Source organism: Nomascus leucogenys, chromosome 12, assembly GCF_006542625.1.
Source record: "Nomascus leucogenys isolate Asia chromosome 12, Asia_NLE_v1, whole genome shotgun sequence".
In the NCBI taxonomy this organism is placed as follows: Eukaryota; Metazoa; Chordata; class Mammalia; order Primates; family Hylobatidae; genus Nomascus; species Nomascus leucogenys.
The window spans coordinates 96,216,418-96,242,513 of record NC_044392.1 but is presented as its reverse complement, the minus strand read 5'-3'; the positions used below and the strand labels follow the sequence as shown (position 1 = coordinate 96,242,513).

At 39.6% G+C, this 26,096-nt stretch overlaps 1 protein-coding gene across 10 annotated transcripts in view; it reads right to left on the bottom strand.

Moving 5' to 3' along the window:
• The window catches only part of ZZZ3 (zinc finger ZZ-type containing 3), a 119,627-nt gene extending 93,914 nt beyond the window's left edge, over positions 1 to 25,713 (bottom strand). For 2 of the 10 annotated variants that reach the window (XM_030825168.1, XM_030825163.1), the window contains exon 1: positions 25,548 to 25,696. The gene's annotated coding sequence lies outside the window, so the exon portion shown is untranslated. Of the gene's footprint in view, positions 1 to 17,848; positions 18,058 to 24,879; positions 24,970 to 25,547 lie in introns of those variants that run through there. The other 8 variants (XM_030825164.1, XM_030825167.1, XM_012500508.2 and 5 more) reach the window with 7 other exon arrangements.
• Positions 25,714 to 26,096: the final 383 nt, after the last annotated feature.

Here is a 26,096-nt window from a genome sequence, read left to right as displayed (position 1 = left end):
TACTAGTGTAGGTCTGGGCGCGGTGGCTCATGCCTGTAATCCCAGCACTTTAGGAGGCCAAGGTGAGTGGATCACCTGAGGTCAGGAGTTCCAGACCAGCCTGGCCAACATGGCAAAACCCTGTCTCTACTAAAAATACAAAAATTAGCCAAGCTCAGTGGCGCACGCCTATAATCCCAGCTACTGGGGAGGCTGAGGCAGGAGAATCGCTTGAATCCAGGAGGCAGAGGTTGTGGTGAGCTGAGATTGCGCCACTGCATTCCAGCCTGGGTGACAGAGCGAGACTTTGTCTCAAAAAAAAAAAAAAAAAAAAAAAAAACAACATACTAGTGTATTCTCTTCCATTCTTATTTCAATGTGCATTTTTAAAATCACAGTTCACACAACACACACTTAATTGGGCATCCTGCCATTTATTCCCCACTTAAGCCACATAATTAAGGGCTAAATTGTCTGGGATTTTTTTTATTTTTTAGAGACAGGGTCTCACTCTGTCACCCAGCCTGAAATGCAATGGTGAGATCACTGTTCACTGCAGCCTTGATCTCCCAGGCTCAAACGAATCTCCCAGCTTAGCCTCCCAAGTAGCTGGGACTATAGGTGTGTACACTACCATGTCCTGGCTATTTTTTTTTCTTCCTTTTAGTAGAGACAAGGTCTCCCTATGTTGCCCAGGCTCATCTCCAACTCCTGGGCTCAAGTGATCCTCCCGCCTTGGCTTCCCAAAATGTTGGGATTACAGGCGTGAGCCACACCGCCCAGCCTAAAATTGTTAATGGCCATATAAAAACCGTACAAAACGTTTCTAATTTAACCATTTCCATTCTGTTAGGACATTTAAGCTGTTTCTGATATTTTACTATTTATTATTTAAAATGCTGTGATTAACATTCTTGTACACTCTATGTCTGCATTTGATTAATTACCTCAAAACAGACTTGTTGGGTCACAGAATATAAATGTTTCCATCCTTGAAGGACACTGTCAGGTGGCTTTTAAGATAAAGCTTCATTTGTTAAAAATTCTAAAAGCATTTTTAAATGACTATGCAAGAAAGTTCATTAAAATATACTTCTTTGGGAGGCCGAGGCGGGCAGATCACCTGAGGTCAGGAGCTCAAGACCAGCCTGACCAACATGTAGAAACCCCGTCTCTACTAAAAATACAAAATTAGCCGAGTGTGGTGGCACATGTCTGTAATCCCAGCTACTAGGGAGGCTGAGTCAGGAGAACTGCTTGAACCTGGGAGGCAGAGGTTACGGTGAGCCAAGATCATGCATATATATACATATATATTTCTGAAGCATACTTTACATAGAAGACTTAATAGGCTTTACTAATTTGCTATCACTCCATGTAGCTTTAAGTGTTTTAATATTACTAATGAAAGAAAAATGTTTAATTTAGTTTAACTAATTCGATTTATTATCTCATTGAATTTTCCTAATATACTTAATCAATTTTTAAATTTAAAAAAACATTTGATCCGGGTGTGGTAGCTCACTCCTGTAATCCCAGCACTTTGGGAGGCCATGGTGGGTGAATCACCTGAGGTCAGGAGCTTGAGACCAGCCTGGCTAACATGGTGAAACCCACGTGGCCAACATGGTGAAACCCCATCTCTATTAAAAATACAAAAATTAGCCAGGCGTGGGGGCACGTGCCTGTAATCCTACTCAGGAGGCTGAAGCAGGAGAATCACTTGAATCCGGGACGTGAAGGTTGCAGTACGCCGATATCACACCATGGCACTCCAGCAGCCTGGGTGACAAAGCGAGACTCCATCTCAAAAAAAAAAAAAAAGAAAGAAAGAAACTAGTTGAATCCTATGTTTTGATTACCCAAAAAAAAAAAAAAAAGTTCCTTTTAAAGTATTACTAGAGGAGTGAGGATTGGGGGAAGGCAGAGCTCAGTTGTTGTGGGTTTGTTTTTTGTTTTTTGTTTTTTTTTTTGAGACAGGATCTCACTCTTGTCACCCAGGCTAGAGGGCAGTGGGCGGGAACAATAGCTCACCGCCACCTCAAATTCCTGGGCTCAAGTGATACTCCTGCTTTAGCCTCCCAAGTAGCTAGGACTACAGGGGCTTGCCACCACATCCAGCTACTTTTTAAATTTTTATAGAAACAGGGTCTCACTATGTTGCCCAGGCTGGAGTGGTACTCCTGGCCTCAAGTGATCCTCCAATCTCAACCTCCCAAAGAGCTGGGATTACAGGCATGAGCCACTGTGCCTGGCTGACACTTCATTTTCTAGTAGGTAAAGAAGGGTATGCCTCTTTAGTGAGAGGTAAGTTACTTCTCCCCTCCCCAATATTTTTTTTTATTGTGGTAAAATACACATAAAATTTGTCATCTTAATCATTTTTAAGTGTATGGTTTAGTGTAATCCAATATATTCATAATGCAATCATCACTACCATCCATCTCCAAAACTCCATTTTGTAAAACTGAAACTCTATGCTCCTTAAACATTAACTCCGCATATCCCCCACCTCTAGCCTCCAGCAACTACCCTTCTACTTTTTGTTTCTATGATTTTAACTACTCTAAATACCTCATACATGTGGAAACATATAGTATCTTTTTGTGACTGGCTCATGTCACTTAACATAATGTCCTCAAGGTTCATCCATGTGGCAACATGTCAGAATCTCCTTCCTTTTTAGAGGTAAATAATATTCCCTATGCATATACCACATTTTGCTCATCCATTAATGGACACTTGCGTTGCTTTCACATTTTAACTATTGTGAACAGTGTGGCTATGAACACAGGTGTACGAATCTCTCTTCAAGATCCGGCCTTCAATCCTTTCAGGAATAACCCAGACATGGAATTGCAGAAGACCACATTACTTCTATCCTATTATTTTAGGCCCCAACTCTCAGACTGCTTCTCTCTACACTTCATAACTACCATCATGACCAAATTCAAGCTTTCTACCATTCTGGACTGATTTCTATTTCTTCCAATTATATACAGAAATAGTTGATCTAAAAAGAATCACGCATTTATGAACACACAATAAACACAAACACGTATTTTTCATTTATAAATATTTTTCTAGGAAACTTCAATAACCCAAATTCCTAATTTGCATTTGTTACCCTAATTTGCCATCATTAAATTGAACTTTAATTGCTTTAACGCAAAAAAAAAAAAAAAATCATTGAATACCCTTTAGGAAAATCACTCAGAACACCATACAGTTAACAATGGTACAGAGGCCAGGCACAGTGGCTCATGCCTGTAATCCCAGCACTATGGGAGGCTGAGGTGGGCAGATCACGAGGTCAGAGCTCGAGACCAGTCTGGCCAACAGAGTGAAACCCCGTCTCTACTAAAAATACAAAAATTAGCCGGGCAGAGTGTCAGGTAACATTATGTAATCCCTGCTACTTGGAAGGCTGAGGCAGGAGAATCGCGTGAGCCCAGGAGTCGGAGGCTGCAGTGAGCCAAGATCATGCCATTACAGTCCAGGCTGGGCAATAAAAGCAAAACTCCATCCAAAACAAAAACAAAAACAATGGTACAGAAAAACCAAGTAAATTTCCAATGCAATGACTAAAAGGGCCCTCAGAAGTTATTTAGCCTAGAAGACATACCCTACTGGCTTTTCTGACACTTAGCTGTCCTGTCACAGAGGAATGATTAAGGGCATTGCAGTTAGATACCTGCTAAAAAATTACAACCTCTCTGAGGAGAGATTAACTACTTTTCTCTTCCATGAAAGAAAAAGGCACACCAATCTTGAATAATTACCATTCCATATCAGATTATGGAATGTCTGGCATAAAGTGGGCACTCAAAATTGCTTTCTTTTTCCAAGTTAGAGGAGTCTCTTAAATCACAAGATATCCCCTTTTCATTTCTTGATTATAGTTTCAAATTGCTAACAAGGAATTTTTTTTGTTTTCCAGACGAGGTCTTGCTCTGTTGCCCAGGCTAGAGTGCAGTGACACGATCATAGCTCACTGCAACCTTGAACTCTTGGGCTCAAGCAATCCTCCCACCTAAATCTCCTGAGTAGCTAGGACTACAGGCGCAAGCCATGATGCCTGGCTTTTTTTTTTTTTTTTACTTGGTTTTTCTGTACCACTGTTTTTGTTTTTGTTTTGGATGGAGTTTTGCTCTGTCGCCCAGGCTGGTACAGTGGCATGATCTAGGCTCACTGCAACCTCTGCCTCCCAGGTTCAAGCGATTCTTCTGCCTCAGCCTCCCGAGTAGCTGGGACGACAGACACACACCACCACACCCGGCTAATTTTTGTACTGTTAGTAGAGACAGGGTTTCACCATATTGGCCAAGCTAGTCCCAAACTCCTGGACCTCATGATCTGCCCACCTCAGCCTCTCAAAGTGCTGGGACTACAGGCATGAGCCACTGTGCCCGGCCTGGCTTTTTTTTTGTAGAGACAAGTTCTCGCTATGTTGCCCAGACTGGTCTCAAACTCCTGGGCTCAGGGGATCCTCCTCCCTTGGCCTCCCAAAGTGCTGGGATTACAGGCATAAACCAATGCGCCTCACCCAACAAGGTATTTTTAAACATGAAGCAAAAAAACTTAAGATATCACAAATATGGAAGGGTGGCAAATTTGAACATACACTGTAGTGACTAGAATTCAAAGTATCAGTGTACTCACCCTGAATCTAACCACAAGAAATTCAAACTGAGGGACACTAAATACCTGGCCTAATCTCTTAAAAAATGTCAAGAAATTTGAGGCCAGGCCGGACATGGTGGCTCAGGCCTGTAATCCCAGCTACTTGGGAGGCTAAAGCAGGAGGATCACTTGAGTCCAGGAGGTCAAAGCTACAGTGAGCCAAATTCATGCCACTACACTCCAGCCTGGGTGACAAAGTGAGACCCTGTCTCAAAAAAAAATACATAAAATAAAGAAATGTGAGGCCAGGTGCTGTGGCTCACGCCTGTAATCTCAACACTTTGGGAGGCCAAGGCAGGAGGATCCCTTGATGTCAAGAGTTGGAGACCAGCCTGGATAATATAGTGATGCTCCGTCTCTACAGAAAAACAAAACATTAGCCAGGCATGGTAGCACGCACCTGTGGTCCTAGCTATTCGGGAGGCTGACGTGAAAAGATTGCCTGGGGCTGGGAGGTGGAAGTTGCAGTGAACCATGATCATGCTACTGCACTCTAGGCTGGGTAACACAGTGAGACCCGGTCTCAAAAAAAAAAACAACAAAACAAAAATTTGACTAACTGTTCCAGATTAAAGGAGACTGGAGAGACATGAAACCAAATGCAATGTATGATCTTCGATTTTAAAAAGCTATAAAAATAATTATTAGGATAATTGACAAAATTTGATTGTGGACTGTAAATTAGATAATGGTATTAATGTTAAGTTTCCTAATTTTGATCATTGTAACTGCAGTTAAGAGAATATCCTAGTTCTCAGAAAAAAAAGTCTGGTGGTGTCCTGGATCTAATTCTGCTCTGTGGAACAACTCATTACAGCCATGCATTACCTGCAAACAACTGTCCCCTTCCCTCCTTCACTCATTCCTGTCAAGTCTTCCTTCTCCACAGTAAGCACTCTCAATTCCTTCAAAGGTTCTCAGGGGTTACCCTCCTCTTGACATATCTATCTTTTCATTTACTTTTCTTAAAGTGTAGCTTTCAGAAATAAGGCCAACATTGTAAATGTGTTCTAACCAACATGGAATGAATATTATATCCCTTATTATGGACAAAATCTTATTACTGCAGCCTGGTAGTTCATTAGTTTTTTCTTTTTTAAGCAACTCACCAGTTGGATGTCTGAGACTATATAAAACCAAACTCCTCATAATATACAATCAATAAACACTATTTTTTTTTTTTTTTTTTTTTGAGACGGAGTTTTGCTTTTGTTGCCCAGGCTGGAATGCAATGGTGCAATCTTGGCTCACCGCAACCCTCCACCTCCTGGGTTCAAGCGATTCTCCTGCCTCAGCCTCCTGAGTAGCTGGGATTACAGGTGCGTGCCACCACGCCTGGCTAATTTTTGTATTTTTAGTAGAGACAGGGTTTCATCATATTTGTCAGGCTGGTCTCGAACTCCTGATCTCAGGTGATCCGCCTGCCTCAGCCTCCCAAAATGTTGGGATTACAGGTGTGAGCCATGGCACCTGGCTAATAAACCCTATTTATTCTATCTCCAAAATGTCTTGGGAAAAAAAAAAACGATCTACTCTTTCTGTTCTATTGTTATTGCTCCAGCTCAGGCCATCATCATTCTATTTAAACAACTGTAGTAGCCTAATTAATCTCTCATTCCAATCTACTCTTTATTTGCCCACAAATATATCTGTCTTAATAAACACTGCCCTGAATCTGATTTTTCGGTACCTTAAAGAAGAATGAGGAGGGAAAGAAAGGAGATGACCTTCTCCCCTCTTCAATTCCTAGAAAACTCTTATTCCTCAAAGGCCAATTCAATGATCCATCAGAATGAACTGCTCTCTCCTTTGCTCCCATAATGCTTAATAATTCTATCACAAAATTACAATGTATAGTTTGATATATCTATATTCCCTATTCAATTATAGGCTCCTTGAAGGAATAGAGCAATACATTTTTTATTCTCTTAGTACATACAGTGCCTTAACATTAATTGAACAAAATTTTACTCATATAACTTTTTCTATCTGAATTCCATATTTTTTTAATTCCACACTTTTAAGCAGCTCGCACTATAGGTTTCTGCCTGTAGTTTCAGACAGAACTTACAAGTTGTTTTTAGTTATCCTTGCCAGCTAAATTGTTCTGACATTTTATAAGCACAACTGTACATTTATTCAAAACATTAATGAAAATATTAAAAATGGACAACAAACCTTTTTAGATACTTCTCTCAAAGTCTGACATTAATTCCTGCTAACAGTATTTAAGAAAGTTTATTTTACACTATTAATGAAATGTTCTTCATGCTGATGAGTTAAGCCTGTGTTTCTCTCCCTCTTCTCCAAGGCATATCTAGGAAAACAATCTCCAAAACTACTGCTTTCCTTTTTAAAAATAAGACGTTATGCTGTTTCTAGTCTTCTGGCATACTTTTTGTTACAACAAATTAACAAAAGCTATCAATACCTCTCAGTTCCTTAATGTCCTTAAATGATCTAAAACCTGTGCCATCAGCCAGACAGAAAATGGATTCCTGGAATCCTATCAAGTGGTGAAATAATCTGGGTGAGGTTTACAAAACTTGATCTGGCAATAGAGTTAAAAAGCAATTACAAAACAATTACAAAAGGTCTTAAACTTCAATCCAGAGAAACCAACATCAACTTAGAGTTCCACTGTTACCATACAGATGATTTTTACTAACAGTTCATTACGTCCATCTGTGACATGAGAAAAACCACCTAGACAAAGACAGCTTCCAAGGCCAATGTGAAGCTGATAAACAGCCTGTCAAGAGATGGTAACTGAACTGTGGACATAAAGTATGTCACAGGAATCTCAACTTGCTGAAGACAGCAAAACTGTTTCTGTAGGTAAGTGACTGCCCAATGTCCATGATTAATTAGAATATTGAAATTAAGTATATCAAACTCATGATACTAATACTGTGTGGTTTAAAACTATCCTAAATATTTTTTAAGTTCCTATAGATGATGATAGTTTCTAAATTTAAAATAGTAACTGACTTCACACTTATGATTTTAAGTTTAAAAGTGTACGAATATTTAGCTTGGTTAATAAGAATATTGGAATGTTTAAGAAAATTTGTGATTCACTGTAAGTCTCATTCATTAAATTTAAAATTTTTATATTTACCAATTATAACTCAATAAAGCTAGAGAAAATATAAAATTTTAAAGTTTTAAAGTATTTGGGAAGCCGGGTGTGGTGGCTCATACCTGTAATCCCAGCACTTTGGGAGGCCGAGGCAGGCGGATCACCTAAGGTCAAGAGTTCAAGACCAGCCTGGCCAACATGGCAAAACCCAGTCTCCACTAAGATACAAAAATCAGCCAGGCATGGTGGCACACGCGTGTAATCTCCGCTACTCAAGAGGCTGAGGCAGGAGAATTGCTTGAACCCAGAAGGCGGAGGGTGCAGTGAGCTGAGATTGCACCAGTACACTCCAGCCTGGGAGACACAGTGAGACTCCATCTCAAAAATAAATAAAGTATTTGGGAAAATCCTACTTGTTGAAATTTACTCCACAAGGAATAGTGCTTAAAAATAAAACAGTATATCAAACGTATATAGGGAATGTAATTAAGTTAAGCAGCAGTAGCAGTGGTAATAGCTAACATTCACACTGCAATGTTCCTAGGGCTCACAACCTTGTCCCAATACTTTACAGTATAAATTCATGCATTCTGGCACGTTGGCTCATGCCTGTAATCCCAGCACTTTGGGAGGCCAAGGCGGACAGATCACTTGAGGTCAGGAGTTTAAGACTAGCCTGTTCACCAACACGGTGAAACCCTGCCTCTATTAATAATACAAAAATTAGCCAGGTGTTGTGGTGCACGCGTGTGATCCCAGCTACTTGGGAAGCTGAGGTGGGAAGATCGCTTAAACCCAGGAGGCAGAGGTTGCAGTGAGCCAAGATCGTGCCACTGCACTCCAGCCTGGGCGACACAGAGCGAGACTCCATCTCAAATAATAATAATAATATACTTATATGGACTAAACGTGTGTGTCCCCATTCACGTGTTGAAATCTCTCTCAATCAATCAATCAATCAATTCATTCATTCAGCAAGTATTCACTGACCATCTACCATGAACTAGGCATCATTCCGGGCTCTAAGAACTGCAGCAGAAAAAACATAATCCCATCCTTCATGGATATTATATTCTTAGAAGAGACAAACAATAAATATCAGGTATGATCATTACTATTAAGAAAAACCAGGGAAAGTGAAGGAAGAAGACACTATTTTAGGTAGTATAATGAGGTTCACACCAATGAGCACCATTCACATTGAAGTCTATGTAAATGATGTCCCTTAAAAACTCCCTCAGGGAAAACCTTTCTAGCTGAGGTAACATTTGAACCACAGAAGTGAGGGAACAGGCCATGAAAATATTTGAGACGAGTATTCCAGGAAAAGAAAACAAGTATAGATGCCATTTTACTCAAGGATATTTTAAGGGAGACTTACTGTTCAATTATAATTACTAGGCTATTAATCAAAGTCTTCCCTCACTCAGAAAAAGTATTCTTAGTTTATAATGTGCTAGTTAATAGAATAAGAAAATATATAAGTTGAACTTGAAGACAAGTTTTTACATTGATGATTTTAATTACTCAATATTATTTTAGAAAAGCAAACATTGTAAACAGCTCTACAACCAAAAGCAACCACTGACATCAATAAACTCAAACTGACACTTCACTGCTCTAAGTATTTTACTGGAATTGGAGCTCTAAATTTCTTTAATGAAAGTAGATGCTCTTTATCATGTAACATACCAAGGAATAAAACTTCGTCTTTAAACAGCTTTTTTTTTAACCGTCTCCCTTCCAGTATGAAAACGCTTCTCCTACACATAAAGTAAAACAGAATTTGGGTATTTCTCATTATTTAATGTTATCTCCCTAATCAAAAGGCTTCTTTCTTCTTTATTGACTAGCCCTTTTTACTGTCCTTAAGCATTTTTACAACCCTTACCTCATTCCAGCTCTATCTAGCCTACCTACATTCCTAATTATCTTCTTTTTTTCCTCCCCATTTCCTCTTCATACATTACATAGATTGTGAATGGTTTATTAAGTGAATGAATGTTTCCTAGCCCTAAACACTACTGCTCACATTAATAAATCCTATCAATAAGTCAAATCCTTTAAATCCTATCAATAAGTCAAATGATTTTTTAAATTAACCTTATATACCATTAGTTAAATGGGTATTTTTTTTTTTTTTTGAGAGAGAGTCTCACTCTGTTGCCCAGACTAGAGTGCAGTGGCGTGACCTTGGCTCACTGCAACCTCCACCTACTGGGTTCAAGTGATTCTCCTACCTCAGCCTCCAAGTAGCTGGGATTACAGGCACCTGCCACCACGCCCAGCTAATTTTTGAATTTTTAGTAGAGACACAGGGTTTCGCCAGTTGGCCAGGTTGGTCTTGAACTCCTGACCTCAGGGGATCCGCCCACCTCAGCCTCCCAAAGTGCTGGGATTACAGGTGTGAGCCGCTACACCTGGCTAATGGGTATCCTTGATATGTTTTTCTTTTGAAAAAATTTACTTATGAGGAAATCATGCTTATTTCTTTTTTTTTTTTTTTTTTTGAAACGGAGCCTCGCTCTGTCGCCCAGGCTGTAGTGTAGTGGCGCAATCTCGGCTCACTGCAAGCTCCGCCTCCCGGGTTCCGGGTTCACGCCATTCTCCTGCCTCAGCCTCCCGAGTAGCTCAGACTACAGGCGCCCGCAACCGCGCCCAGCTAATTTTTTTTATATTTTTATTAGAGACGGGGTTTCACCGTGGTCTCGATCTCCTGACCTCGTGATCCGCCCGCCTTGGCCTCCCAAAGTGCTGGGATTACAGGCGTGAGCCACCGCGCCCGGCCAATTTCTTTAGATTACTCACATGTTTTTCTTCCCCAATGGAATTTTCTTTGTAATTTAAATAACAGGTTTCATTTTTAGGAGCCTATCAATATTGACTGCTTAAACTACCTGTGGTCATTACCATTTTCTTTTCTGAACTTTCTGAAACCTGCTTTTCTGGGAATTGCTACCTAAGGTAAACTCCAAGACAGCATAGAATGATCACTACCTTTTGATTCCCATCGTTTCAATTTCTACCTGGGAGGCATGGAAAAGCACGGGCTTTGGAATCAGATATTTGTCAGTTACTAGCTGTGTGACAAACTTCTCTGAGCCTCTGTTTCCACATCAATAAATTAACAAATAGCACTTACTGAGCATCTATTTTATATCAAGTACATTACATACTCTCTATATAAGTAGAAAGTACCACATCTATTTATAGGAAGGAAAACAAAGCTTAGAAATAAGTAACTTGCTTAAAATTACAGTGCTCATATGATCACACCACTGCATTCCAGCCTGGGTGACAGAGCAAGACCCTGTCTCAAAAAAAAAAAAAAAAAAGTTACAGCACTCTAAATGCTAGAGCCAGAATTTAAATCAAAGTCTATCTGATCCCAAGTCCATGTTCTTTTTACCACACCACAAAAAAAGTGACTATAAAAACAGTCCATTTGCCCAAAACAGATGTTCAATAATGGTTAATTCTATATCCAAGTGTTCTTCCTTGTTGGTAAGAATCAATTTCATACCAGCAATTCTCTTCAACTTTTAGGAGATTAAACTACCAGCAAAAACAAGAATTTATCAGAAGCTCTGATCATCTTTATTATTAGTGAATTATTTAATTAATCAAAACCAAAAACCATATCTTCAGATATTTTTCAGATATTTTTGTGTTACAAAAAAAAAAAGCCTTATGCACAACCATATCCTAAGTCAGCACACTGTGTGATTATTCATCCCCAGAGTTCTTAAAACACATAGCTTGTAGAGATAAAGCTCTTAAAAGAAAGTGTCATTCTTGAGAGGCATTCAGATCAAGACAACAGAAACACACAGTAGTTTTCCAGAATCCAAATCACCACCACAGACAAGAACTCCGAGGTTGTCAGTATCATCATGGAACTATAGATATTAAGTTTCTCTTAATTATCTTCTCTTTCTCTTCCCATTTCCTCTTCATACATTACATAGATTGTGAATGGTCCATTAAGTGAATGAAAGAACGTCTCCTAGCCCTAAACACTACTGTTCACATCACTTTCAATTCTCAGTTTTTTTCTTTTTTTTTTTTTTTTGAGATGGAGTCTCGCTCTATTGCCCAGGCTGGAGTGAAATGGTGCAATCACAGCTCACTGCAACCTCTGCCCCTCTGGGTACAAGCGATTCTCCTGCCTCAGCCTCCAGAGTAGCTGGAATTACAGGCACCCACCACCACGCCCAGCTAATGTTCGTATTTTTAGTAGAGACGGGGTTTGTCTGTGTTGGCCAGGCTGGTCTTGAACTCCTGACCTCAGGCGATGCACCCACCTCAGCCTCCCAAAGAGCTACTATTACAGGCGTGAGCCACTGCGCCCCAGCATCTCAGTTTCTTAAAAGTTTAAAAAGGTTTATAGATTAAAGTCTATAGGTTGGTTTTATTACTAAGAACTTCTAAAATGCACCAGCTGATTAAAAAAAAAAAGAAAAGAAAACTGTAACCGGCTGAAGGTGGGAATGACTTAAAACAGGTAAAAGAGATCATTCTGGTGTGACAGAAATGTTCTAAAACTGGATTGAGGTAATAGCTGCATGGCACTGTAATTTTACTAAAAAGCACTGAATTGTGCACTTAAAAAGAATTAATATGACTAAGAAATTCCCCCCCGGAAAACCTATTAATATAATAAATATTGTGACCCTCCCCATATTACTCCTTTGAAATTAACACCAGCATTTAGGTCTATTATCAAGCAAATCTCCATGTTTTACTTGAATTAAACTCCAAAGCATAATTTTAATACGTGGGAGCCTCCAGATACTGAATTGCATTGTTGTCCTCTTTAATAAACCAATACAGTCCTTGAACATACAACATGCAATTTTTTTTTTTTTTTTTTTTTTTTTGGGACGGAGTCTCACTCTGTCACCCAGGCTGGAGTGCAATGGCATGATCTCGGTTCACTGCAACTTCCGCCTCCTGGGTTCAAGCAATTCTCCTGCCTCAGCCTCCCCGAGTAGCCGGGACTACAGGCACACTCCAGCAAGCCTGGCTAATTTTTTGTTTTAGTAGAGACGGGGTTTCGCCATGTTGGCTGGGCTGGTCTCGAACTCCTGCCCTAAGATGATCTGCCCACCTCGGCCTCTCAAAGTGCTGGGATTACAGGCATGATGAGCCACCGCACCTGGCCTAGCATGCGAATTTTTACCAGAAACATTAACCAGTAAGAGCTGCCTTACTGAAATGACACACAAAAACAAAATCTATTAAGGCAACAAAGAGTTTGGATGGGTAACAACACCTTGATGAATAGACTTATATGAAAGTTATCAGAATCAAACTGCAGTAGTAGTAGTGTTTGTTTTGTTTTGTTTAAAAAAAAACAAAACAAAACAAAAAAAACCACCCTGACAAACAGCCAGGGAAAGGCCATGAAGGAAGGGCTCTCATGCAGGTATGCATGATAAAAACTATCACAAAAGACTCTGCAAAAACTACAACCTTATACAAAACGTGAAACAAAAACAAGCCAGGTGCATGGTACATACACACCTATAATCCCAGCTACCCAAGAAGCAGGAAGATTGCTTGAACCCAGGAGTTTACATCTAGCCTGGGCAACACTGCAACACTCTGTTCTTTTGTGGGGGTGGCAGGGGGTTGTTTTTTAAAAAAAAAAAAAAAAAAAAAAAAAAACTTCTGTGAGGACATCTGCCAGCAACTGCCGGTCCAACCTCAGAATGGAGGCACTTTATTGACCCTTGTAGCCAAGAATAATTATCTCAAAATAATTATGAAATCCTCCTCATTTTTCCTTTAAAAACTTTGGTCTTCTTTTACCTCCCTGTATATGCACATGGTTTACTATAGCAACAGAATTCCCACTGCAAAGCCCTATTCCCAAACAAACATCATTTTCTTTTAGAAAGCCTGTTATTTAGGTTGACAAGATCAAAGTATTCAAACCACAGCTATTTCCACTTCTGATTGTTCTGATGAATATAAGACTTGAAAGAAAATTCAAATGTCACTGTAAAATGTGATACCAAAAAAATTCATTGGAATATAATCTATGGCACTGGAACAAGGAAGGACATACAAGCACACAAACGGTACTGAAGATACATATGAAGAGAGCACCTCAAACTCCAAAACTCCAGTTTGAGTGCTTAGGTTCAAATCCCAAACCCTGCAATTAGCACCTGTGCGACACCAAGATACGAAACCCCTCTGCTTTGATTTGCTTATTTATAGAATGAGGGTTACAGTAACCCTCTGTATAAGGTTGTAGGGAGTACTAATGATAATGAATAGAGTATCAAGCATGTATCTGGCCCACAGCAAATGTCCAATAAATTTTAGTTATTAGTATTATTTTTATGAGTTTTTAAAATCACCTAAAGCAGCTCTTTTTAATCTTCAATATACATACAAACCACCTAGGAATCTAGTTACAGTAGTTCCCTCCCCCCATCCACAAGCGATACATTCCAAGATCCCCAGTAGATACCTGAAATTGAGGATAGTACCAAACCAGATATACACTATGTTTTTTCCATCTGATAACTGAGATGGCTACTAAGTGATTAACCAGTGGGAAGCATACAAAGTATGGACACGCTGGACAAAGGGATGATTCACATCCCAGGCACAACCAGAGGGACAATAAGAGATTTCATCAGGATACTCAAAAGGGCACACAATTTAAAACATGAATTGTTTATTTCTTGAATTTCCCATTTAATATGTTCAGCCGAAGGAAAGCGAAACTGAAGAGTGCGGGAGAGACTACTGTAAAATGAGATTCTGATATTCAGAATCTGTTATATGAGAGCTCTGAGTGCAGTGTGAAATTTGAATTTCTAGTAAGTTCCCTGATACGTGCCCGGGAACTATAAAGTTACAAGGATGGTTCTCAAACTTTAGCACACACCAGAATCCTCTAGTGGTTTAGTTTAAAACACAGATTTCTGGGTTCCATCTCCAGAGTTGGAGAAAATCTGCATTTGTAAAATTCCCAAGTGATGCTCTGCTGCTATGCCCAGAACCATATACTGTATTGAGAACTATTGATCAAAGGTTCTCATCTAGGATATGTATCAGAATCACTTGTAGGGTTTTTGTCTGTTCATTTTGTTTTTTAATGCAGATGTCCTGACTATACCCAAGTAGTGCTACTCAAAGTGTGGTCTCCTGACCTACTAAATCTGAAACCCTAAGGGCAGAGCCCAGCAATCTATTATTTAAAACAAACAACTTTCAGGCGATTATGATGAATGATAAATACTGAGAACCACTCCCATATAGCTACAAATAAATCAAAATATCCTTGGTGAAATTCTCTTAACTACAGAAAAAGAAGTAGCTACCCGTGTGCTTGGCTTAGGTCAACGTGGAAAATGCTCTGACTAGTTCACTAGGTAGGAACAGCATTTATTCAAATTTAGAAGTAACTCTATAACCATTACAAAAGTTAATTCATCTCTCCCCCATTCTTCAGGAGATAATGTTCCCCTATAGCATGATGTTTCCCCAAAGTCAGACATTTACACTCTCCAGATTAAAAAACAAATGATTTTTTTTAGAAAGTAGGCTAAAACTTTACAATCATTTAATTTCCACAAAAGCTCAGCAAATGAAAGATGACTGAAGTACAGGACTGCTAAGTATACACATTACTCTTAATCATGACCAAAATACCTAATTTCAACAACTATTGGCCATTTATAATATTCTGGCCCTAACACTTACTGACTGAAATAACCAAAATTCACTTAAAAAGGAAATTAAGCATTCGTCCAGGCATATCATAACCATAGGACTTATATGAAAGAAAAATTATGTGCAGGAATACAGTCATAAATTTTTCACTATGACTTTCCTTAAAATTAAGAAAGTGAAATGAGAGGAAAATACAAAAGGAGAACTCCTGAGAAGAAAGCTGCACTTTACGGCCAGGCAGGGTGGCTCACGCCTGTAATCCCTGCACTTTGGGAGGCTGAGGAGGGCAGATCACCTGAGGTCAGGGGTTTGAAACCAGCCTGGACAACATGGAGAAACCCCGCCTCTACTAAAAATACAAAAATTAGCCGGGCATGGTGGCAGGCGGCTGTAATCCCAGCTACTCGGGAGGTTGAGGCACGAGAATCGCTTGAACTCAGGAGCTGGAGGTTGCAGTGAGCCGAGATCGCGCCACTGCACTCCATCCTGGGTGACAGAGTGAGACTGTGTCACACACACAAATAAAAGTTGCACTTTACACTTGAAGCTAGCCTGAAAGGGGTTAATAAGCAGGTAAGGCTGTTAGCTGATTCCCAATTTTTTAACAGCCTATTTGATTTTATAATCTACACACCACAATGTTGTACTGTTCATAAATATAAAAGTTGTACTGTTCATAAATGTATTTTGAAAGTAAAGTGGCTTAAACTTAAATTGGAATCTTTTTCTTGGTGGGGAGGCTCACAACATGCTTTGAAATAACTGAAGATACTACATGGTATCATAAAAATTAGAATGGGAATCACTGCTTGAGGAATTCAAAGAATGAAAAGTAAGCTACCAAGTCATAAGATAAAAGTCCAAAAAGCCATTAGCTGGCCAGGAATCCTGTACCACAGTTTTTAAGACAAAATTTTTAAGTAGGAAAAAAAAAACAAAAGCAGCTGAGGTACTGCATAAGCCATCAGTGACAGAAATTTTAAAATATACTGTTTACCCAAATAGCATTAAAACACAAAAAAAGGTCTACCACAGAGTTTAAAACAAAGAAGCCTTTTATTTGATGTCCCCTCCTAGGAGTTCTTGAAAACTATGAATGCCATGAGAAAAATGTCTAAGTGTTGAGATCTCAAGGTACAAATCAGGTTGAGTTACAGGATTTCTCAGGTTACTCATATCAGAACAGGATGAAGACACAATAAAACAGCTAAATCTCACAAACATAACATTGAGCAAAAAAGGCCAAACACAAAAACAATACACACTATATAAATCCTAGGCTCAAAAGCAAATAATTCTGTGGTGCTAGACATCAAAAGAGTGGTTTCTCTTGGTGGGGGGGTGGCACCTAGGGACCATTAATGACTGGAATAAACACACAAGTTTCTGGAGTTCTGACAGTGTTCTTCTTAGTGACGATTACACCAGTGTGCTCACACTGTGAAAATCCACTGAGGTGTACATTTATGAGAACTTTCTATGTGTATTATACTTTAATTGTATTTATCTTTATTTAAAAAGAAGGAAAAAGAGGAGATTTCTCCTTAGGAAAAGACACATTGGCTGGGTGCGGTGGCTCACACCTGTAATCTCAGCGCTTTGGGAGGCCGAGGTGGGCAGATCACCGGAGGTCAGGAGTTCAAGACCAGTCTCGCCAACATGGTGAAACCCCGTCCCTACTAAAAATACAAAAATGAGCTGCACATAGTGGCACATGCCTGTAGTCCCAGCTACTCAGGAGGCTAAGTCAGGAGAATTGCTTGAATCCAGGAGGCAGAGGTTGCAGTGAGCCGAGATCATGCCACTGCACTCCAGCCTGGGCAACACAGTAAGACTCGGTCTCAAAAAAAAATTACTGCAAAAACACCATAAAAATCTACATATAGTGAAGACAGTTCAGGTAAGAATTATAGGTTTGGGGTGGAGAGTGGAGAGTTAATATAGAGAAGTATTACATCCCCGATAATCTATGGAAATAAAAAAATGTAAATAAAAGAGAGAAGTATTACAAAGTTCTTCAAGGGCTCTCAGTGCATAAATCTCACACACACCCCTTTGCCAGGAGAAATAATCTTGGTAGTTCCCTCTATAATACAGCCAAGCCACCTAAAAGCATTATTTCATTTTATTTATGAAACACATCAATCTGCTTTCCAATGGGAAAGTGTGTAACAATGGCAGGATCTATTTTCCTTGAACTTCTGACCAATTAAAAAAAAACTTTAAAAACTAGTAAGGAGGGTAAATAGTGCCAGAATATAATTAGCAACTCTATTTCCTGGACAATTTCAGTGACATTTTGAAAAAGCAACTCATCTCTCATGGGGAAGCAGAATTCCAGTAGGAAAAAAAGGTGTTATATTCCAATCCCTTTAAATCTCACCATAACCCAAGATAGAAGGAAATTACATCACATCGAATTGTTCATCTTCAGTTCTCTGTAGGTGTTCTTCAAGCACAGGACACACTTCTTTTTTTTCAAATATTTATTATTTTTTCACACTCAAAGTTACTTATATCTGGCTTTTCTTACTAGCATTATTGTAACCAGAAAAATCTGTAAACAGAAAATATTAAAGCCATTTAATAAAATTAACAGCTTTGTAGCCATCACAATTTCAAAATGTAAATAGACATAAATACCTTTTTTCAATTATTTTGAGATCACAAATCATTTCATAACAGAAAAAAAGGCATGAGTAAACAGTAAGCACTTTCAGTATTAAAAATGCTCTTTGATATAGGTACCTTCCTAAAGCTTACTTGAATGTCTTATGTTATTAAAATTCAGTAAATGCATCATATTGCTATCTCAACATTTGAAAAAGAAAGGTATTGTGATTCTGTAACCTGAGTCCTACAGCTGTTAAATGAGACTTTTTCATTAATTAGAGGTATATGATATCAAGTTGTATACTGCTGTTTAACACTTTAAGCATACATCCTAAACTGTTAATCTTAGGAGTTAATTTCTCTAATTCCCCAAAATCTGCCAAAGTAGTTTTACTCCTTACAGTCTCTAGTACTGTACTTGTTGGTTGGGGGTTTTTTGACAAGGGTCTCACTGTGTCACCCAGGCTGGAGTGTAGGGGCGCAATCTGGGCTCATTGTAGCCTCAACCTTTTGGGGTCAAGTGATCCTTCCGCCTCATCCTCCCCAGTAGCTCAAAGTACAGGCACACGCCACCACACCAAGCTAATTTTGTGTATTTTTTGTAGATATGAGGTCACACTATGTTGCCCAGACTGGTGTCCAACTCCTGGGCTGAAGCGATCCTCCCACCTCAGCTTCTCAAAGTGTTGGGATTACGGGCATGAGCCACTGTGGCCAGCATAGTACTTTTAAGTAGTTTAACATTTTATCTCTGTTCAAGAAGGGGGAAATTTTCATTCAATGCAACTAAATTATGTGGTATAGAAAAAATCTTATTTCAAATTCTGGCTGACAAGAAAAGGAATTATAAAACATTGTTTTGTTAAAAAATAAGCTTTATTATCCTCGACTTACAGTAATCTTAAAAATAAATAAGGAAACAAACACCACAATAAGAAAGCCAAGGCAAAAGATATTAAACATATCACAGAATCATCTAAAAACAATATGAATGTTTTTAAGGCTTGGGGTAAAAATAAACAATTTAAAATAAAAATGATTAAAATGTAAAAATGAATCATAACAAAAAAATGAGAAAAATTAAAAAATTAAATAAAGCATTATTTAATAGAGTTGAGAAAATTACCAATTTGGAGGAAAACATTTAGATTCCCTTTTCACACCAATGCCAGATGAGGTAAAAACTTAAATTTATTTAAATCTAACTTAGAAAAACTAAACAAACAGAATTAAACCAATATTGTTTATTACAGTTCTGAAAAGGGAGGAATTTCATAAAATCAGTAGAACAAAATTATATCAAGATGTTTGGGCCGGGCACGGTGGCTCACCCCTGTAATCCAGCACTTTGGGAGGCCGAGGTAAGTGGATCACCTCAGGTCAGGAGTTCCAGACCAGCCTGACTAACATGGCAAAACCCCATCTCTACAAAAATACAAAAATTAGCCGGGTGTGGTGGCGTGCATCTGTAGTCCCAGCTACTCAGGAGGCTGAGGCAGGAGAATCGCTTGAACCCGGGGGGGTAGAGGCTGTAGTGAGCCGAGATGGTGCCAATACACTCCAGCCTGTGCAATAGAGCAAGACTCTGTCTCAAAACAAACAAAAAGATGTTTGACTGCAATAATGTTAAAATCTATTTATCTTGAAAGTTCGCAAGATAAATACACCTATAAACATGCTTCACCTCAGTAATTAAAGAAATAAAGCACAATATGCCATACACTCCCATTAAACCTTTATAAAAAATGTTAAATGTTGATGAGTATAGGGTAACAACCACTCGAGAATACAAATTTATCCCTTTTGATTAATATTGTGCAGTATGTTTTAAGAGCCTTCAAAATGTACCTAAAAAATCAATTCTGGCAATATACAAGACAGATATAATACTATATACAAGAAACATGTATAAATATGTTCTTCACATAGGGGAATAACATGATATGTTCACTGCACAGAACATTTTACAATCATTTATAATGATAGTTATTAAGATGCATTGTGAGAATGGGAAAGAGGTACCTAACAGTAGGTTAAAAAGCAGGACATGAAATTAAATGTTTTTACCCACAAATACATAAAAAATATACATTAAAATAATGGAAGAAATATATCAAAATGTTAATAATAATTATATTAATTCCCAAGATCTAATTCCTCAAACCAGCTTTCAAAGTCATTAAAATACATACACACCCCTTATACACAAGTCAAAAACTATCTACTTTACCACTAATGAAAGCATAAGGTTTAAATTAACATAGTAAATGAGACAGAGAAGGCCAGCAATGCAACGAAAAAAACTCACTACAAAAACCTGGCACCTTAGGACACTTTGGCTAATAGACTCAATACCAGGATTCAAAACTATACAACTGAATCATATGCATAGGTCATTTACTAATTCTAATTATCTGCTTTACTATCTTCTTCATTAGCAAATGTGCTAATCTTTAGGCAATTGGTTGTTCATTACTGACATCAAATATTAAATGTAATAGAGCCTTGTTTGGGAGTAATTCCTTGAAATATTAAGTAGAAAGATAAATAGCTTAAAATAATAAAATAAAACAAAGGAAGTTCCATACACAATAGTACCATTTTTATTTGGTATCATCCGATAAGGAGAGATCTACAAGTAAATTTTCCAGAAAACTGAAACTTAACATTTAATTAACAGAATTTTGAAAATGGTTACTTTTATAGCAATCTCAAAAGACACCAATTTCTTACTTCCTTAAACATAGTACACAGAATAAAAGTTTATTATTAAAGTTATCATTGTGATGCATCAACTTACTAGGCTGCTCTGTGATACTGTCATTCCTTCACAAGTTAGTGATTATAGGAGTGTATGTCTTTATGTAATGGCCTTAAAACACTATTCTACCATAGTTCCACTTACTTTTTAACAGTTCTTCCTTTTCCCCCGAAGATGACATTTCAGCTGCCAATGTCCCTAACTCCAATGGCCAACACTGAAGATTTGAATCTGTGGACTAATTCCAATTAGTAGTTTCCTAATAAAGGCTAATGGCTTATTATACTTGGTCGCAGTCATTTTGAAGGCTTAGAGATTTTTTTATGTCCAGGATTTCTGTTATGTTTCAAATGGCTGAGGTCATTAGCAATAAATGTCAGTTGAATTACTGACTCTAACTTACAAATATACTGAAGTTCCAAAACAACAGTAATAATAATACCTGAATAGTTTGATTAATCACAAAGTGATATTCTCCTCAGGGCAAGTTACTCAACTCACTCCTCTCTAATAAGACAAAAATTACCTACATAGATGAGAAAAATCAGCTGAAAAGAAAAACAGAAAGGTGAGAAGGAAAGGGTCAAACAAAATAATCAAGACTTTGGACTTTGGGAAATATTTACTGAGAGTGGTTTCCAGAGTACAATTACAGTGGTTATCAGAGCATTAACTACAGAAATTTGCACCAGAGTATATACCAAATCTCTAGTAAATACTACTATAAAAATGAAACTCTTCTAGCAACTATTTCTTGTAGGTAACTCCAAACTGAATCTTCATATGAAATTTAGGTGTTTTTATTTTATTTTTGACACAGGATCTCACTCACTCTGTTGCCCAGGCTGGAGTGCAATGGTGCAATCACAGCTCACTGCAGTCTCAACCTTCTGGGCTCAAGCAATCCTCCCATCTCAGCCTCCCAAGTAGCTGGTACTACAGGCGTGCACTACCACGCCCAGCTATTTTTTTTTTCTTCTTTGGTAGAAACGTGGTCTGACTATGTTGTTGCTGGTCTCAAGCAATCCTCCCACCTCACCCTCCCAAAGTGCTGGTATTACAGGCGTGAGCCACCAGGCCCAGCTTAAGGTAACTTAAAAGTTACAGGTCTGTGGAAATTGGCATGGTGTCAGACCTTAAGGAAAAAATTCAAGTGAGAATAAATCAGTATTATTATATCATCACTGTTACTAATTTCCTCTGATCACTGAAGTTCATTAGCTCTCATCATTTATATGACCGTAATAATTGAGAAAAATGAAAATTAAATTTCTTGGTTATTTAAATTCTACTCAAGCAAACACAAACCATGTAAAAATACATTTTTCCTCGTCCTTGGATTTTTCTCAATATATTTCTACCAAGTACCTCAAATAATTTTGTGTCTGTAAAAGACTGGTATTTCCCAAGACCCACTACTGAAAAGTTTATAAAACAAAAGTTCTAAGAACAAAGAACATACATTATTTCATAAATCAGATGCACGTGGACTATTAAAGGCCCAGTTACCAAGCTAAACTTATGTAGATACCTTTGCAAAGACCATTGTAGAACTGTGACCTTCAAACTCATTGTCATTTTCACAATTTCCCACTTCTAAAAATAATAATAAAATGTACTTAAATGTTATTTAACAGAATAGCTTTATCTAAAGTAAAGAATTCACAAGGTTTCAATTAAGTATAACCTTAAGCTGCTGACTTTTATGACAGGAAATATCTAGCAATTCTGTGAATGGATCCAGAACTGTCTAAAAAAATTAGGAGAAAGTTGCCTCAAATACTGACTTGGGGTGTCCTCCAACTATTATGAGCCTATTCTTGGACCATGGCTCTTGCCTCACTGTCAACCTTCTACATTCCTCTTTTCTCCCCAACTTGTCCAATTCCATTTCAGTATCAACCTCTACACTCCCAATGTCCCGTTTTCCTCTTTCCAACATCATACCTCTCAACACTCACTTCTATTCCTCAACATTTCTACTTGCACTGTTACAACAAAAAACCACATTGCCCAAAGAGTGGACACTTTTCTTATGTGACTGGTCTGATAAATATTATTACTGGTAGGTTTGCGGGGGGAAATTACAAAAACAACACTTACAAAATGATAGCCGCTTAGCAACTTCAAGTATATATACCTTTGTTTGTACCAACTACTAAGATATCTACCACTCTCCAATTGAGATCACTAAATTGCATGGTCAAACTATCATTTTAATCACACTGATAAACTTTTAAAACGTCTGAAAAACTCCTATATAATTAGGTTACAGTTTAGAATATATAATATATAAAGTTAAATATACAACAAACATTAAACATAAAAATATAAAACTCAAGTGATAAAACATTAATTTATTTAAACCTTGTTTTACATGTACTTTCTTTCTGTGCAAAGCTACCAAGCACAATAAATCAACTTTACTGAAAAAATAACACTGTTACTTGTGATATTTTCACAAGATTATACTACCAAAAAAATCAGTACAAACAAAAAAATCTGCTTAAGTATGCATAGATAAGTTTTGACAAACACGCATATATCACTAAATAAAAATTTAATTTAGTTAAAAAATGTTTACTGATTGCCAATACTGTGTTGGTACTCCATTAAAACAACACTTTCTCCCCTTCATTTAAGAAACAAAAACTAAACTAAAACATGGAAATATGTGGAATGATACACAGCAATCACAAAGGCTGGTTACAGAGATTTAAGATTGAGGACTGGAACTTTGTGGTACCGTGAAACAAGCACTGTGTTACTCTATACTATATACCTCTCTGTATTATGTATAGGAAAAAAAAACACTTTTGTAGTTTTAAAAAACAAACTACGAATGAATTACTCACCTGATTCGTTTTGTAATTAACTCCCCACTCCTTATTTAGTACTGCAACTACTAAATAAAATCCAAAAACTACTTAAGAATACGAAAAAACAAAGGTATATTGTAAATTCATCTCTGAGACATTAGGGAATTGGAGAGAAATATTAAATTGATTTCAAACTCATTTACGAAAAATAAAGCTCAAACTCTGATACCAAAGTTGATGAGTTCGCTCTTTACTAAAAAGTTGACCTGAGGCCGGGCGCGGTGGCTCACGCCTGTACAGCGCTGAAATCCCAGCACTTTGGGAGGCCGAGGCAGGTGGATCACTTGAGGTCAGGCGTTTGAGACCAGACTGGCCAACATGGTGAAACCCCGTCTCTACCAAAAATACAAAAATTAGCCGGGCGTGGTGAAGCGCGACTGTAATCCCAGCTACTCGCTACTCGAGAGGCTGAGGCAGGAGAATCGCTTGAACCCGGGAGGCGGAGGTTGCAATGAGCCGAGATCGCCCCACTACACTCCAGCCTAGGCGACAAGAGTGAGACTCCGTCTCAAAAAAAAAAAAAAATCACATGAAACAATCTGTTACCTTAAATATATAACCTAAAACAACCATCCCTAAACATCAAAGATGGCAACCTCAGTAACACAGTAGTAATTAAAACCCTACCGATAACTGAGTTAATAGGCACGTACAAAATGATTAAAAGCAGGATTTTATATTGACCACAGGTGCTGTCAGAGACATAATGTGCCCTCCAAATACTGCCAAAAGTTACTGAAAATACGAAGTCAGGGTGACGAGTAAAGACACCCAGAGAAAATAGATGGGAGGAGTTCTGTTTCAGGAGACTGGAGTCAGGTACTGCAGCAGAAAACGTGACAGAATAGTTAACCGGTCTGGAATACTTTAGAAAATGGCAAGAAGAGAAAAACTGACAAGAACGTTTTAAAGTAAGAGGAACGGTATCCAATGGAATCATCAGGTCTGCGCGAGCACGGCTCCCGGACTTCCAGTGAGTGGGACAGGGTGGAACTATCACTGCCTGGGGAGGACCCGGGTGAGGGGTGCATATGCTTTTGCAGGTGGCGGAGCGCCCGCAGGGGGATGGGGAGGGCAGTGTTGCCTCAATGGGGTTACTGTATTCCCTTCAAGACTATGGGAAGCTGATGCAGCACGTATCCCGGCACGAAGAGGCACTCGCCCCGGGCCCCTCCCTAACGACTTGCCTTGTAGAAAGAGTTGCAGGTCCCAGGCCCCCGGAACCCAAGGGTCCGCCATCCAGGACAACTGCTCTGCCAACGAGGTCCCGCGAGAATCGAGAGATCTCGCGATACAAACCCACTCGCATCTCGCGAGCTTCCTCTAAACCCAACATGGCGGTACAGAAAAAATCAGTATTTCGGAACTTAGAAAGCACTTCACTAACGGAGTAGTGAACATTTAAAACACTGAGACAGTAGGAAGTCTTTCCGCTTTATGTCTCCTCCTTTCCCCTTGTACAGAAAAAAAGCGGAAATTTTAAAAACCTCCGATTACCACGGTTATACTACATAAACAGAGCGCAGCGCGTTGCCTCAGGCAGCCTCCCTGTCACGTGGAAACATTTTCGGCGTGCCCGTCACGTGGGCCGCTACTGAGCGAGCGCGCTCCCGACGCCCTCCCAAAAGCCCTCCCCGCCCCCCCTTTCGCCCGCGCACACGTGCGCGCGCACCCCCGCCCCACGTGGGGGCTTCGCCGTCGCAGCCGTCGCAGTCGTCGCCTCCAGCCCACCCCCTCCCGGTACTTGGCTCCAAATCCGGGTCCCAAGCCGATCGTTTGCCACCCCCATTCCCTCCCCCTTCATTCTCCCTCCCCCGTGTCTGGCCCTCACCACGTGTCCCGAGCTCTTGCTCACCTTTCACGCGGGGTCGGACGCCACGGGCCACTTGGGGAGGCGCCGCCGCCGTGGCCGCTCTCCGCCCCCGCCACGGCGTTTGCTCGGGTGGCCACCGCTGCAGGAAGCTCGATAGCGGCGCCGCGGCGCTTCCAGGTGGGTCCCCGCCTCCTGCTCCTGCCACTTCCCGCAGCACCAGCGGCTCCTTCCGGTCCCCTCCTTTCTCCTCGTTGGGACTGGCGGGCGGCGGCGGCGGCGGCGGCGGCGACTGCTGCTGCTGCTGTTGCTGCTGGTGTTGCTGCTGCTGCTGCAGGCGCGCTCACTACACCGCCTGCTGGTAACCGCGGCCCGTGCAGCGCCCGCGGGTCGGGGGCCGCCGAGGCCCTCCCCGGCCCGTCCCTGCCCCTGGGCGAAGGTTGGTCTTCCGAGGGCGGGTTGCAGTCCATCCCTTGCAACCGTCCAACCTGGCCCTAGCAGAGGAAAGGCGTCCTCGTAGCTCCGCCGTTGGAAATCGGCTTCATCCTGCCCTTTGTGGCCTCCTGAGAGATTTGTAAACCCCACCTCCCTTAG